The following is a 14,229-nucleotide window of genomic DNA, read 5'->3' as shown; positions in this document are numbered from 1 at the left end:
AAGGCAGACACTATTGTGGAAGCCAAGAAGTGCATGCTGACTGGAGCCTGATACGGCTGTCTCCTGAGAGGCTCTGCCAGACCCTGACAAGTACAGAGGCGGGTGCTCGCAGCCAACCATTAGATTGTAATCCCTTTGGAAGAACAACAATATCAACCAACACCTCCAACCCCTGAGCTCCCAGGGACTAAACCTCCAAATCAAAGAGTACACATGTAGGAACCCATGTCTCCAGCCACCTATGCTACAGAGGATGGCCTTGTTGGGCATGAATGGAAGAAGAGGTCCTTGGTCCTGAGAAGACTGGATACGCCAGTATAGGAGAATGTGAGGGCAGGAAGGCAGGAGTGGGAGGGTGGGTGGAAACACCCTCATAGAAAAAGGGAGACGGGGGATGGGATATGGAGTTTGGAGAGGGAGGAAGAAACTGGAAGAGGAGATAACATTTGAAATGTTGCAAGTACTGGAAGAAATGAGTCAGGCTTTATACAGATGCAAGGGGGTAGTGGGTGTGATTATTGCTGGTATAACAGCTTTAATTACATTAATTGGTAGCACCACTACTTCTGCAATTGCCTTGACACAAGAAGTTAAGAGAGCTACTTTTGTTAATAATTTAGCAAAAAATGATACTAATGTGTTGAATATACAAGAGGATTTAGATAAGCATTTGGAACATTTTATTCTATTCAAATTATTGGAAGGAGGTTCATAACTTAAGGGTAAGGAGCCATCTCAAGTGTCATGCCAAAAACCGTTGGATTCATGTTAGTTCTAAGATTTACAATGGTAGTCATTATAATTAGGGAAAAGTTTAAAGACACTTGTAGTGTATTTGGCATAATTCTAACACCTGTCTGGATGTTTTAACTTTGCCCAGTGAGCTAATGAATTTAGAGAATGCTGCTCTGCTGAGTGTTGATGGGGAAGATACTGCTGATAAAATTACCCATGACCTGAGGACAGTATTTCTATTTTGGTCAATCTTCAAGAATGGCATATATAGCTTGATCATACTAGCCCTTTTTGTCCTAGGAACACTTTTATTCTTGCCCATCATGTTAAAGCTTTTCTTTAACAACATCAATATGTTGGCAGCCACAGTACATGGCTTGAAACTGAAAATGGACCCCCAGACAGAGTTATTAAATTAACAGGCTTGCATAGCTTTGGATAATGCATATTCCATGACAGTTAAGAAAGGCATTCTTGTCAGAATGACATAAGACAGGCTTTGTCTTATTAATGAAATTAAAAGGGGGGAAAGGCAGAGAGCCTTTGGGGCTGCTTGGCAAGAATCTGACATGGGCCAAGGACAAGGAAGTAGGCTTCAGACAGGAATTGAACATTAGGCTAGAACAAAGAAGTAATTTCAGATAGGATTCTAAATCTTAGGCTAGAACAAAGAAGTAATTTCAGACAGGATTCTAAATTTTAGGCTAGAACAAGGAACTAGGCTTCAGAGATGAAAATGACTTTGGGCTAGGATAGGGAAGTGGGCTCAGATACTTTGGTCATCCTGATAAGCCCTTAGAAACAGTGATCACGAGAGTGTTCATGGAATTGTGTTTAATGCCTTATTTGTTCTTTGACTATTTGTGTTTGTTTTCTTGCTTGTTCCTTGACTATTTGCATCTATTGTATTGCAAGACCCTCAAGCTAGAACTGGCCTTACTACATGCATGTAATTAAAATGGTATAAAAACAAAAAGGAAAAGGGGGGGGTGTGATGGGTGTTCTAGGAAGGGGAAATGGGGAAAGGAGATGACATCTAAAATGTAAATATATAAAATATCCAATAAAAAATAATATCAAGTAAAAAAAGAAAGACACACACAGAGAGAGCATTCTAGTTTCATATGCCTTAATCAGCTCAATGGCTGGGCCTCTCCCTAACTTCCACATTGCTAATTCCTCCTCTCTAATACTTCTTAATTATTACTTACTAAAATCTATACTCTGTCTTTGCTACACTAGGCCCAACTGTGAGGCCCCCTGGAGATGTTCTTCCTTGCCTCTACATGATTTGTACTCTGTCTTCTACAGCACTCAAGCTCTTCTTTCCCAATCTTCTCCTGCATTCCTTGCCCAGGAATCTAAAAGTTCAGCCTCTGTCTCCCTGCCCAGCCACTGGCCACCAGTAACTTTATTTACCAATCAAAGCCAACTGGGGGCAAGGAAGCTCAGGGTTTTCCCTGCGGGTGGTGCAAGTTCCTATGTAATCTTGAGAATCAAATTAACACAAGTAGCATTAGAATCAATCTACAACAGTGGGTGCTTATAGATGTGTTGCATTGTAAAATGTTGAAGAAACAGGCAGATCAATCAAACCAGTGATTTGATTTGCCTGGTCATTGCTGTTGAGTTTCTTGAGTTGTGATTGAATCACAAGCAAGAGTTAAGGAGAATAAAGTTAGGACTCCATTTATAGTCTATACCCAGTTCTTTAGGTGCTAGTTGATGAGATAGATGTCACTTAGTTTTTGATATTGAAATAAAGAAGAATCATAATATAGGGATACTTGAATAATAATGATAGCCAATATTATATAATCTTTTCCTCCAAAATATTCAATCCTGGGAAGACACTCTTTAAGATTCTGGAAGAAAAAAAAAAAGTAGAATCAAAGTAAATAACTCACAAGTCTCAGGAAATCCCTGAAACTTGTAAGATCCACATGACTCCTCTTCAAGGTTATTACATAAGTAATCACTGGAGAGAGGAGACTCTCCAACTTGTCATGCTACCAGTAACTTGTGAAAATATTCTTCAGTAAAACTTTCATGAATCTTTTTCTATGCTGTGGTGAACTTTTCAGCTGTTGTTTTACATTTAAACCAGCACCCCCACCCCCCAGGCTTCTGTAAATAAACCCTCACCTACTATCTAGTAGGAAATCCTGATAAACTTAGTGGTTCACTTAACTAGTTTTGGCTGGACAGCTTTCTTTATCATGCTATTACTGCTCTATGGGTGATGTTAAAAAAGTTTATTCACATCACTCTCCAAAAAAATTCACAAAACAACCAGCCCTTCCTTTAGGAAATGGTGTGCTTAAGGATTCTTTCATCTCTAATGTAATTCTTTTTTTTTTAATTAATCAGTTTATCTTTTTTTTATTAGATCTTTTATTTACACTTCAGATGGCATCCCGTATCCCCATTTCCCCCCACCCCCCTTAGGAAACCCATATCCCATGCCCCCTTTTCCTTTTTGCATTTATACATTTTTTTTTTTAAAGAATGTTAATCATAGGCTCTATAAGTTTGGAATTGTTCAATCAGAGGTGTAACCCACTGACCGACCTAGATATAACAACTATTTTTGACTGGTGGAGATACATGAACATCTGCCTCCCTGTCTCCCCCCTCTTTCTCTCTTTCATCACCTAGCTTCTCCTCTCCTTCTTCTTCTCCTCTTCTTACTCCTTTTCTTCCTCTCAATACTCCTCCTACCTTAGCTCCTCCTACACATCACCCTTCCTGTTAAAATGAAACTTTTCCCTCAAAATACAATTAGAGCATAATTATGCCAATTTGTACCAGTGAGGTACAGGATAGTCCTAATACCCAGTCCATCCTTTTGTTGACTAACCAGCTCCTCTGTCTCTAATGTAATTCTTAAATGAATGAAAATGTAAAACAATAGTCACACAATATATGAGACATTAGGTAGCATAGTATATTTGATATGTTTGTCTTGGTTTAAAAAAGATATAGCGTTTGCTATGTTTATTAATTACTTCTTGAAAATCCTTGAGAAATGTCATTTAAACCCTTTGAGTCTCAGTCAGTTGCTCTTTCATACATAAGGCCAAGCATCACTCCTAAAAGCTTATGCTAGATGTTATGAAGGTAAGATACCCAACATGCACTGTTGGCCTACTTTAGGCACAATGTCAAGGTTAACTTCTTTACGCTTTCTGTCCTCTGACTACTAGCCGTGAGTCCTAAGGAAACTGAATTTTCTCAGACAAACGTATAAGTCATTTTTTTAGTCAGAGCTGTTTCCCAAAATAATGCTTCCATGCTTACCCTAGTGAATCAGACTACAACTTGAAGTAATCTGAAGGTCTCATTTATCAACTTCTTTTTTAGTCAGGAAGCTGGGACTAGCCTAGGCAGCCAGACCATGTTAGGTTTCCTCTAGCTCCTGCTCAATAAAACCAAGATAGAAAAGCAAAGCCAAAGGCACTGTCAACCCCCAAACACAGTTGGGTTCACAAGTCTCCTCAAAGCTCAGGCAGTCAATGAGTTTTTCCAAGCTTTTATAAATACCCATAGTGTTCTGTGCAATGACTCTCCTTTCTTTTCTAGGAGTAAGATCATTTCTGTCTCTTCCAAAACAATGTATACCTCACTGTGTGTCCAAAGTCTATATAATAGCAACTCATCTCTCTCTCTACAGTCTGAGTCCTCCTTTCTGATGTGTTCTGGTTCAGATATCTGTGAGTGCTTTCAAAGTCTTGGTAATGGTGGTCACTCTGATCTAGCAACATCTCTTGTGAGGAATTTTAGTGCTCCAAGATGGGTGATTTGTATACTTAAGACACATCTCCAGTGTATGGATTATTAGTGTTACATCCATTTTATGAGGGAGCAACATTACATTGAAATGTTTGGTTCTCCTTTTTATACACATTTATACACATGGCAAAGGTCTTGATCTAAAGGTCTTGATCTAAAGTTGTTGTCCATATGCTTACAAAAACTTCCATTTGAGTTTGAGTGTCTGCACATTAGACCTTCTAGTTGATAGTATTAGAGTTCATGGTGAAGAAAGGTATAGCTGTTCATTCCTGGATCTCATTCTCATCTCTTCTCATTATGTAGTTGATAATCTCTGGCCTAACCTACAAAAAGACATTGAAACACCTAATTTTAAGTAAAGTTTCTGAATTAAAAAAATACAGCCTTATGCAATATTGACATCATGATTACAGTTAAATGCTATCATTGTGACGTTCCCTGGTAAGGCCCCATTACCATCATGCAAGGGTATACTGAATGGAACTGCACTGTTTACCTTACTTTCTTTTGTAGAAAATTGATTTGGAGCATAAAGCTTAAAGCCATTAATAATACCATGATAGGCATGATAATCAATATCTATTATCAACTTGATAGGATCTATAAACACTTAGGAGAGAAGTCTCTGAACATGCCTTGGAGAGACTGCATAAAATAAGTTAGGCTATGCACATGCCTGTTTGGAATTATACCTAGATTAGTTTAATTGAGGTAAGAAGAGTCTTACCCTTCTTTGCTGTTTTTAGCATCACTCCTGTGGATTAAATAAAAGGAAGACTAGAAGATGCGCATCTGTATCACCACCCTCTGCTGATAAGCATGGAAGCTTCACTCTTCTAACACCATTTATTCACCAACATGAAGGACCACATCCTCAAACTGTGAAGCTAAGAAAGTACTTCCTCGAGTTGTATTGGACAGGGATTTTGTTGCAGCTTTGTAGATAGGAACTAATGAAGGAGGATTTATTGTCTGCCTAACTTTAAAAGACCTGCCATTATACCTGTACTTGGGTTTGGAATTAGTGATCCCCATAACATGTGTCTCGTTTCCCTGGATTCTTTAATGAGACTAGTCCTGCTCTTTCTTTGATGAAATTCTTGTGTTGATTAATGAGATACCCTGGTGAAATATGCAACCTTGGGTTTTGTATAAAATAAGCATCTTTTTTTGGAGCCATTCTCACATGCCCTGGGAATGCTATTCATTTTTTATAAATAACGGATATAATTTATCATGTTTTGAAGTATATGTGTATACATACTTATGTATGCATACATAAACTCTAGCTAATTAACATGTACAAATGAACCCCTGTTCTCTAAATCTATGACATACAGAATCACATTGGAAAAATATCCCAGGTAAGGTAAGCTATACAAGATTACACAAGAATATATTTTTTTTAAATCACAGACCCAAGTCATATCCAGGAATTCTAATTCTTGAAATCAAAGGTAATTCTCAGAAATATGAATTTTAATAAGGCCTTCCAGGTATTATGGTTTTAATGTAAAATACTTCCCATACACATTTGTATTTTAACATTGCTCGCCAGACACTTGTATTGGTTTTGAAGTTGAGAACCTCATTAGTGGAGGTGGGGCACTGGGAGCAGTCCTTTGAAGGTAATAGATGAGTGCTGCCTCTGGCACCATGCCGTGCTCATTGCTCTACCCCCATTTAAAGAAGCTGAATTTGCAAGCCCTTCCCCACTGTGATGGACTGAAATACCCTGAAACCATGAGTTAAAATAAACCTCTCCTTCTTTGAGTTGTTTGAAGTGGTTATGTTGTCATAGTGACTAATACAAAAGGCAATTGTTATAGGAAAATAGGCTTTTAAATCTTCATAGGTCTCATACTGGCTACATGACTGTAAATCACGGAAATGATACTTTGGACTAATTGTACAAATGCTAGGTTTTGCGTATTAATGGGAGTTAGTAAAAGTCTTACTTTTAGTGTCTTGTGCTCTAATGTTCTAAAGGCTAATGTTAAGAAACTTCCTTTCACATCTCTGCTTTTATTAAAGAAATGAAATCTATTACTCATCTTCAGTTTTACTTGCATGATGACGTCTCTGAAACAAGAGGTTGCTATGGAGACTACAACTTGTCTTAAGGTGATTGACAGTCTCCAATTAGTTATGAGTTAAAACAACAGAAACTAGAGACAAACTCTAGTAAGGTTTCCTGTGTCTTAAAATGTAATGTGAACTTTCAATGACATTGTTAGCAGGTGAAGTCAAAAAAGGTTTCCTTCAATTCCTCTTTCTTTAACTTACTTGCTCAGATCACCTCCCATCTTTTTTTTTTTTTTTTTTTTTTTTTTTTTTTTTTTTTTTTTTTTTTTTTGTGAACTAATAGGATTCAAAAAAACAGTTTGAATATTTACCATTGACTAGTTTCCAGGAAAGATAGTGTTTTCCAAGGTGCCTCATATCCTTGAAAGTCTTAAAGACTGATACAGTATGAACAGCTTAACATAGCATTGTGCTCACTGTAGCCACCCAGCAGCCACAGATGCACTGGGTTCACCTGAAGCGGGGCTGGAAATAAAAAAGAGACAGAGTGGCGAGAGAAGCATGGAGCCAAGGCAAGTTTCTGATCAGGGCTCAAAGTTTAAAATTGAGCACTTTGTTTATATAAGGAAAGCCCACAGAACCCATCCTTTGTTTCAGCTGGATCGTGTCACAAAGGAAGCTGATCAGGTAGTCTATTCTTCTAAGTTCCTGTAGGAAGTTGTATGTACAGCCAGGTCATGCAGCCAAAGAAGATGACTTCACTTGGGTCCGTAAGGTCCAGTGGTAAACAAGATCTATTCAGCCTTCTCAAGGCTGAGAAGGACACAGCTCCCCAAACTCATTTTGTTACTGAGCAGAGTAAATTCTTTCTTTCCCAGGTTCCAGAAAACTTGGCCAGAGGACAAGATTCCAAGCATTAGTTTATGAGGATCTCCATACAGTTGTCAAGAATTAATAGCTGAAAAAGTGGAGTTTCATTCACTCATAATCTCAAAACCAGAATTCAAAACTCAAAGTATTAGCAAGGGCAGAATTTTTTAAAGTACTTTAGCACCTGTATTCTTTCTTATACTAACAACTTTCTATTTTCTTCTGTATTTGATGGCACTACTCTGCTTTGATGCTTTTCACATATTGCATATCTCCCAGAACATGTATGCTTCTTGTCTTTGTGATATTGTCTTATTTCAGGGAACATAGTGATCTCTAATTTATGTATTTCTTTCCTGACAACTACATGATTTCATTCTTCTTTATGGCTAAATACAATAACATCTGTAGACATGCACACTTTATTCATTCAGTCACTGATGTGCACCTATGCTGATTCAATAAACTGTCTTTCCTCTACAGTGCAGCAATAAATATGGCTATACAGGAATACCTACATCAAGTTGAATTTGATGATGTAGGGCATACGCCCCAAAGTGTTATAGGCAGGACATATGGTTGCTCTATTTGTAATTGTTCTACAAGCTCCCATACTCATTTACACATCTAAGATGACTTATATTCATACGATTAAAACATGAAGGATCTGATTTACCTGCTTTCTAAAAAAAAAAAAGAAAATAGGTTGTATTTTCCTTTGGTTCTGTTTTTTCCTGGTGATAGATATTCTGACTGGAATGAGAAAGACTTTTGATATGGTTTACAATTTTCCTGGTAGTTAAAAAGGTTGAAATTTTCTCCATATTTTGTTGGTCATTTAAAATGGTCTCGACAGTTCATTTACCATTTTATTGGTTGTGTTCTTTGCTGTTTCATTTGAGGAAATAGTAGCCAAACAATGTATTCCATTCTGTGGGAAATCCCTTGGAGCTGTTGATTCTTCTAATGGACAAGAAATTATTAATTTAATGTGCTCTCATTTGTAGTACTTATTGGTATCCCATGAGTTATTGTAGTCCTAGTCAGAAAGTCATTGCTCATGTGTATATCTTGATGTGGTTTTCAATAGTGGTTTCAAAATTTGGAGTCTGACATTAAAGTCTTAAAGTCTTCGATTTTAAATTGATCGTTATGCAGACTGACAGATCTAGTTCCAAACTTCCAATGAAGATGGCTGATTTTCTAATCTCATTTGTTAAAGAATCTGTCTTTTTGTCCATGATCTGATTAAGGCACCTGTCCTAAGAATCATGGCTGCAGTCATCTAGTCTGTAAGATCAAATGTGTATTCCATTGGTCTGCATGTCCGCTTTTGGACCAGCACAATAGTGTTTTTGTTACTGTGTCCATTATATAACTTGAAAGGTTTGAAGATCTGATATTTTCAGTGTTACATTTTTTGCTTACGATTTCTTTGTCTATTTTATGTTTCAATATATAATTTTAAAATTACATTTTTCATTTCTGTGAAGAATGTTATTAGAATTTGGATAGAGTTTCCATTGAGTCTGTAGATCACTTTGGGTAATAAATGTTAGCAGTGTTTATTCTCTCAATGTATAAATATGAGAAACCTTTCCATATTCTACTGGATCCAATTTCTACTTTTAGGGCTTTGTAGTTTTCACTTTGGATGTTTGGCCAGTGCTTGATTTTAGAAGTTTTTTTTTTTTTTTTTTTTTTAATAATTCATCATTTTTTCCATTTTCTTAACTGAATTAATATATTATTTTCACTTAAGTATAAGTTTATTCATTACACTTACTTTCATTTCTGTAATTTTCCAGTCATATTCTTTTTCTATTCTTTCTTGAAATATTCTTCCTTAGCTATCCACAAGTACATTTTCTATAACATGAGTCATATACTTTGTTGGTCTTAAGACTTATGAGTTATCTTTTAACAATTAGTAATATACATTTAACACAGATATCTTATTATCACCTTTAGTACTATTTTTGTTCTCATAAAACGGCATGACAGGTTTTTCAGGTATTTTGTTTTTCCTGTCAAATTTAGGCAATTCTGTGGTGACTTAAAATTTGAAATATGTTTTTATGTGTTTTGTTTTTAATATTCAGTTACATGAAACTTCTGATATCCACTTTAGGGGGGGGTATATATAAGGGAATTTAAGACCAAATGTACCAGCAAGACTTGTTGACAAACAAAATTTTTCAAGTTCTAATATCTCCTCTAATCTGAAGGTGTTATAAAATACACCTCAGTATACTTCATAGCTTCTTACTATGTCTTTTTAATCTGTTTATTTATGCCAATATCATTATTTACTAATTAGAGTAGTTTTTAGTATTTTGTGATGCTGGATAGTTCATGTAGGGCTCACTCCTGATAACCAGATATTCTAACATTAACCTACATTCAAAACCAAGTTCACTATTATAGTTGTTTAGTGAATTAGTATATATTTTACCATTTGATGGGAAGCCTTCTAGTCTTGGTTAGTCTTTTAGAATTAATTTTGTTGTCCTTGAAACATTTCTTTTTCACATAAATTTCAGTTTATTACATTTTATTTAATGTATTTTCTAGATGTTACTGTAATTAGAATTAAATTTATGCATGGAGAGGTGGGATGTATATATTTAATAAGAATACATTCATTCTGCTACCTGGATTTATCGCATATAGCATTTGATTATTTTATTTTAAGAAATAAAACACAATTTTATTCTCAACCTAGGAATTTGTTCCTTTTGATAAGATCATATGTAGGTATATTTATACTATTATTGTGAGTGACAATTTTAATCTTAAGTAGTACTATTTTATTATTAATGCTAAGAAACAAAATTAAATATCTATGTTGATATTATAACCAGAAAGCATGCTGAACTATATTGTTAAGTCTGTTAATTTGCCTAAATTTTATATTGGTTTTGTTATGCTGAGAATAGTATTATTTTTACATAATGACATTTTTGTCTTTTTCAGTCCTTAGAATGCTTACTTTCTTTATGCTTTTATTTATGTATTAAGTTTAGTTTTCAACACTGAATATCAGGAAAGTATGGCCATATACATCTTTTCCCTGGGTTTAATTATAATTCTATTTTTAAATAATTACAGATGCCATTCGCTGTGGAATATTTGTTAAAATTGTCGCCAAGTGAGGTACATTGAGTAGTATCTGGGTACCCATCTATTTGGCTTCTTTACACCATATTTGACTAAGAAGAACTTAGGTCATACAATGAATATACAATCAATAGTAAAGATGAAGAGCACAAAAAAGCTAGTGTATAATTTTATGGCACACTATAAATGAGGCCTTTCGGTAGAATCTAAGGTTCAATAGAATAGAGACAAATATTCAAGGTCAGACCGCTTTCCTCGGTGCCTGATAGAGTCTTAAGTTTGGCTCCAAGGCTGAATAAACAACTGATGAGCTACTCAGAATTCTCAACCTCATCCTGTAAGCTGTAGCTTGAGCTCTGTGGTCCAGGTATACATTGGTTGGTCTCTTTGACTTCCCTACTCTTGTTTAGAATATGGTATGACTGCATCTGTATAACTTGATGCTGTGACTCCTACTCCTTATTTTATTTCTAGCTGACCATTGACAGTCTAGTCCTACTGATACAGAACTGTACCCTAAGAGAAGTGCATCCATTGTTAGAGGAAGGTGGACCCCACAACTGAAATCACAGGCTCTGGGAAATCTTTTCGCTGTGGCAGATGTGTAGGAAAACAACAATAACACATCAGACAAAACCAACTTTCTTAACATTTAATGTAGGATTTTAATGTTTTGAAGTTCAAGAAGGTATTTCAGCCTCAGTCCTGTGTTCTGAGTTTATTGTTAATAACCTCTGATCTATATACAACTGGAACTTTTTACATTCTGTGATGGGAGCTAAGTTCATGGTGCCTTTTTCTAGTTTTGCTGAAACTCAGATAGATAGGTACTTTAAAAACAAAAGCAGAGTACCATACAGATCAGATAATACCAAGATTTTATTTTTTAAATTATTATTAGATATGATTTTGAAACACAGTACTTTGCAGAGCTGAAAACAAAGTTACTGTGGTGGAACTAAATACTGGAGATATTAAATTCACCAAGAGAGCCCTATGCCTGTTCCTAAGACTCACTTGATTCCTAAAGCATTGTACAAGGTCATGGTAAAATCTTTCACTGAGCTATAGACTCATTCATCCATTACATCACTAGTTTAAATGAACTGTTCCTTAATGTTTCCCACTTACCAGTTTCCGTGATAAATAATCCAATTATGAATTCATTAAGCCCTAACATTTTTATTATATATACAATTACTGACAATATATTTTCTTAAAAACAAATTTCATTTAACCTCGAGTTTTTAAAAATGCTTTATAAAAATGGTTATTCATGTCTTAGAATAAATTTTTCTTGATGCCTTCTCATTCTTATTGAAGATACATGCCAGGTAGTTCTTCTAACTATACTCAAAAGAACCAGTTCTAGTAACTGAAAAATAAAACATTTTCAATTCTGGAATCATCTACTTTATTCTCTTTACATGTACACTCAACCTATACAACAAAATAATTCTTTTCATTGTAAGGTATTGACACAGAGGTTTGTTGTTGTGGTTGTGGTGGTGGTGATAGTGATGATAATGGTTGTGGTGATAAAGGTGGTGGTGGTGGTGGCAGTGGTGATTTTGAATAATGTGAAACAATATGTACATTATTATGGTGACATTATTTTGTTAGATCTGGGAAGATTTACAATTATATATGAAGAGTTTCTTGAATCTTACGTGCCTATTTTACACTTGACTGTAATGCTGTTAATATTTTAACAGCTATGGTTAAATACTATAAAAAACCATGTATTTTATATGGTTAACAGTTTCTTAACATTCTCAAGAATATCACAAGATTAATCATGATGCCAATACAGTTTAGCGGAGAGGAGCTTGAAGGAGAGTTACTCAGTGGTTTCTGGATTTGTGTTATTTTTCTACATGAAACAATGAAAAGCTTTCCTGTGAGTCTGCATTTTATTTACTCTACAGTTTCATTTTCACTTGAAGAGAATTAGAAAAGAAAGATTTGCTAGTCATTTTAAAAAATTATTTAATATTTTTAAGATCACATCATAATTATATAATTCCTTCCTTCCCTTTCCTTCCTTCAAACCTTCCCATAAACTATGATTTGCTCTATTTTAAATCCATGGTCTCCTTATCCATTAATTGTTTATACCTACATGTATGCATGTGTATATGATATGTATGCATATGTACATATTTATTTCCTATATGCCATAAGTACAACTTGTTCAGTATGTATAAAATTTATATATATATATATACATATATATGTATATATATATATATATATATATATATATATATAATATTATATTTTTCAGGGATGACTGATTGAAATTAGATAAGCAATCAGTATATTCATCCCTGAGGAAGACTATTTTGCCCCTCAATAACTCCTTAGTCACTTGTAGGTGTTTATGTATGGTTGAGTTCTCCTGGGCTTTCCCCAATCCATGTTTTGATGCACTTTTGATATTCATTTTGGTTTTAAAGTCTGGGTTTTGCCTTTTATATTTTCACTAATGTCCGGAAAGCAGCAACAACAGTCCCTTGAAGCATTGTGAAAGTCTCTTCTGCAATTAAGACACAACTTTGTGTTCAAAAACTGTCTGTGTCATTATCATTCATCTTTGGATTATACAGAGTGGTGGATCCCTCAATATAAAGGGGTAACACAGTACAGGCTAAGATACTGAGAAAATGGATCTCATCTGTTTGGTCTCAAAGACAAAGCAGAACAACACATACAATTTTATTTTGGTGGCTCTCCATTCTGACAGAAGAACAAATAAGCAGAATGATTGAAAGGTAGCTAGGTAGCTCAGAAAGGAGCAATGAAAACTCATCAAAATGTTACTGAATTTTTAACTAAATTGGAGATGTTTGCATTTATCTTGTTGTATTGGAATGGTACATCAGTGATTGACATAAATAGTTGCTCACTGTCTTCTCCCTGCATCAATTATCCCATTTGCCAAATAACATGCCACTTTATGGCTTCCATCTGAGATAGGTACTACTTTGGGTGACTGAATATGGGGAAGAGAAAGGACGTGCAAAGAGTCCTTTTCTTCTCTATTGGGATATTCCAACACCAAAACCCTCCTAGTGTGAACATTCTCCAGGCTCACAATTTCCGTGTAAATTATGATGTAATTTCCTTACACTTTCATAAGGGAAATAAAATATCCTATAATATGTTCTTTTGTGTAAATTCAAAATGATTAAATAGAGAGATAATTTTGGACAATAGCTTTTGTGAAAAAAATTTGACCCCTTGAAAAGTGGCAACTTAATAGTTGTGGTGACTTGCAGACTCAGTGACTATGGGTAATTCAAAGAATGAATTAGGCCTAAGACTTCCCAAGGAAATATAAAGAATACGTGAAAGGAAAAAAAAACCCCACATTCTTCACATGCATTATTATTTCTTAAAAGCATGAATATATTCATATGTAATGCAAAACTCAAAATATTAGATCAAAGAATATCCAAATAATGTATAATGATTACACTTCAAGCCATGGTATTTAAAGTGTCATATGTTTAATTAGAACAGCAACCTCTGAACAATTGATTTTGTTGTTACAAGAATGTGGTAAGGGGCTGGAGGAAGCAGAGCTGGAGTGAGTGGGGCCAGAGTGAGAGGGAGATGGGAAGGGAAAAAAAAAAGAATGTGGGGGCATGAAAATCAGTAACACTAGATTCTTCTTTGCTA

At 35.2% G+C, this 14,229-nt stretch overlaps 1 long non-coding RNA gene across 1 annotated transcript in view; it reads left to right on the top strand.

The window, feature by feature from the left end:
• Nucleotides 1-6,525, top strand: part of LOC143442517 (uncharacterized) — a 33,263-nt gene extending 26,738 nt beyond the window's left edge. Inside the window, exon 3 of the long non-coding RNA XR_013110753.1 lies at nucleotides 5,277-6,525. This is a non-coding gene — a long non-coding RNA (uncharacterized LOC143442517). The remainder of the gene's footprint in view (nucleotides 1-5,276) is intronic.
• Nucleotides 6,526-14,229: the final 7,704 nt, after the last annotated feature.

Source organism: Arvicanthis niloticus, chromosome 6 (assembly GCF_011762505.2).
Source record: "Arvicanthis niloticus isolate mArvNil1 chromosome 6, mArvNil1.pat.X, whole genome shotgun sequence".
In the NCBI taxonomy this organism is placed as follows: Eukaryota; Metazoa; Chordata; class Mammalia; order Rodentia; family Muridae; genus Arvicanthis; species Arvicanthis niloticus.
The sequence above is the reverse complement of the archived record's forward strand: the minus strand, read 5'-3'. Positions and strand labels throughout refer to the sequence as shown.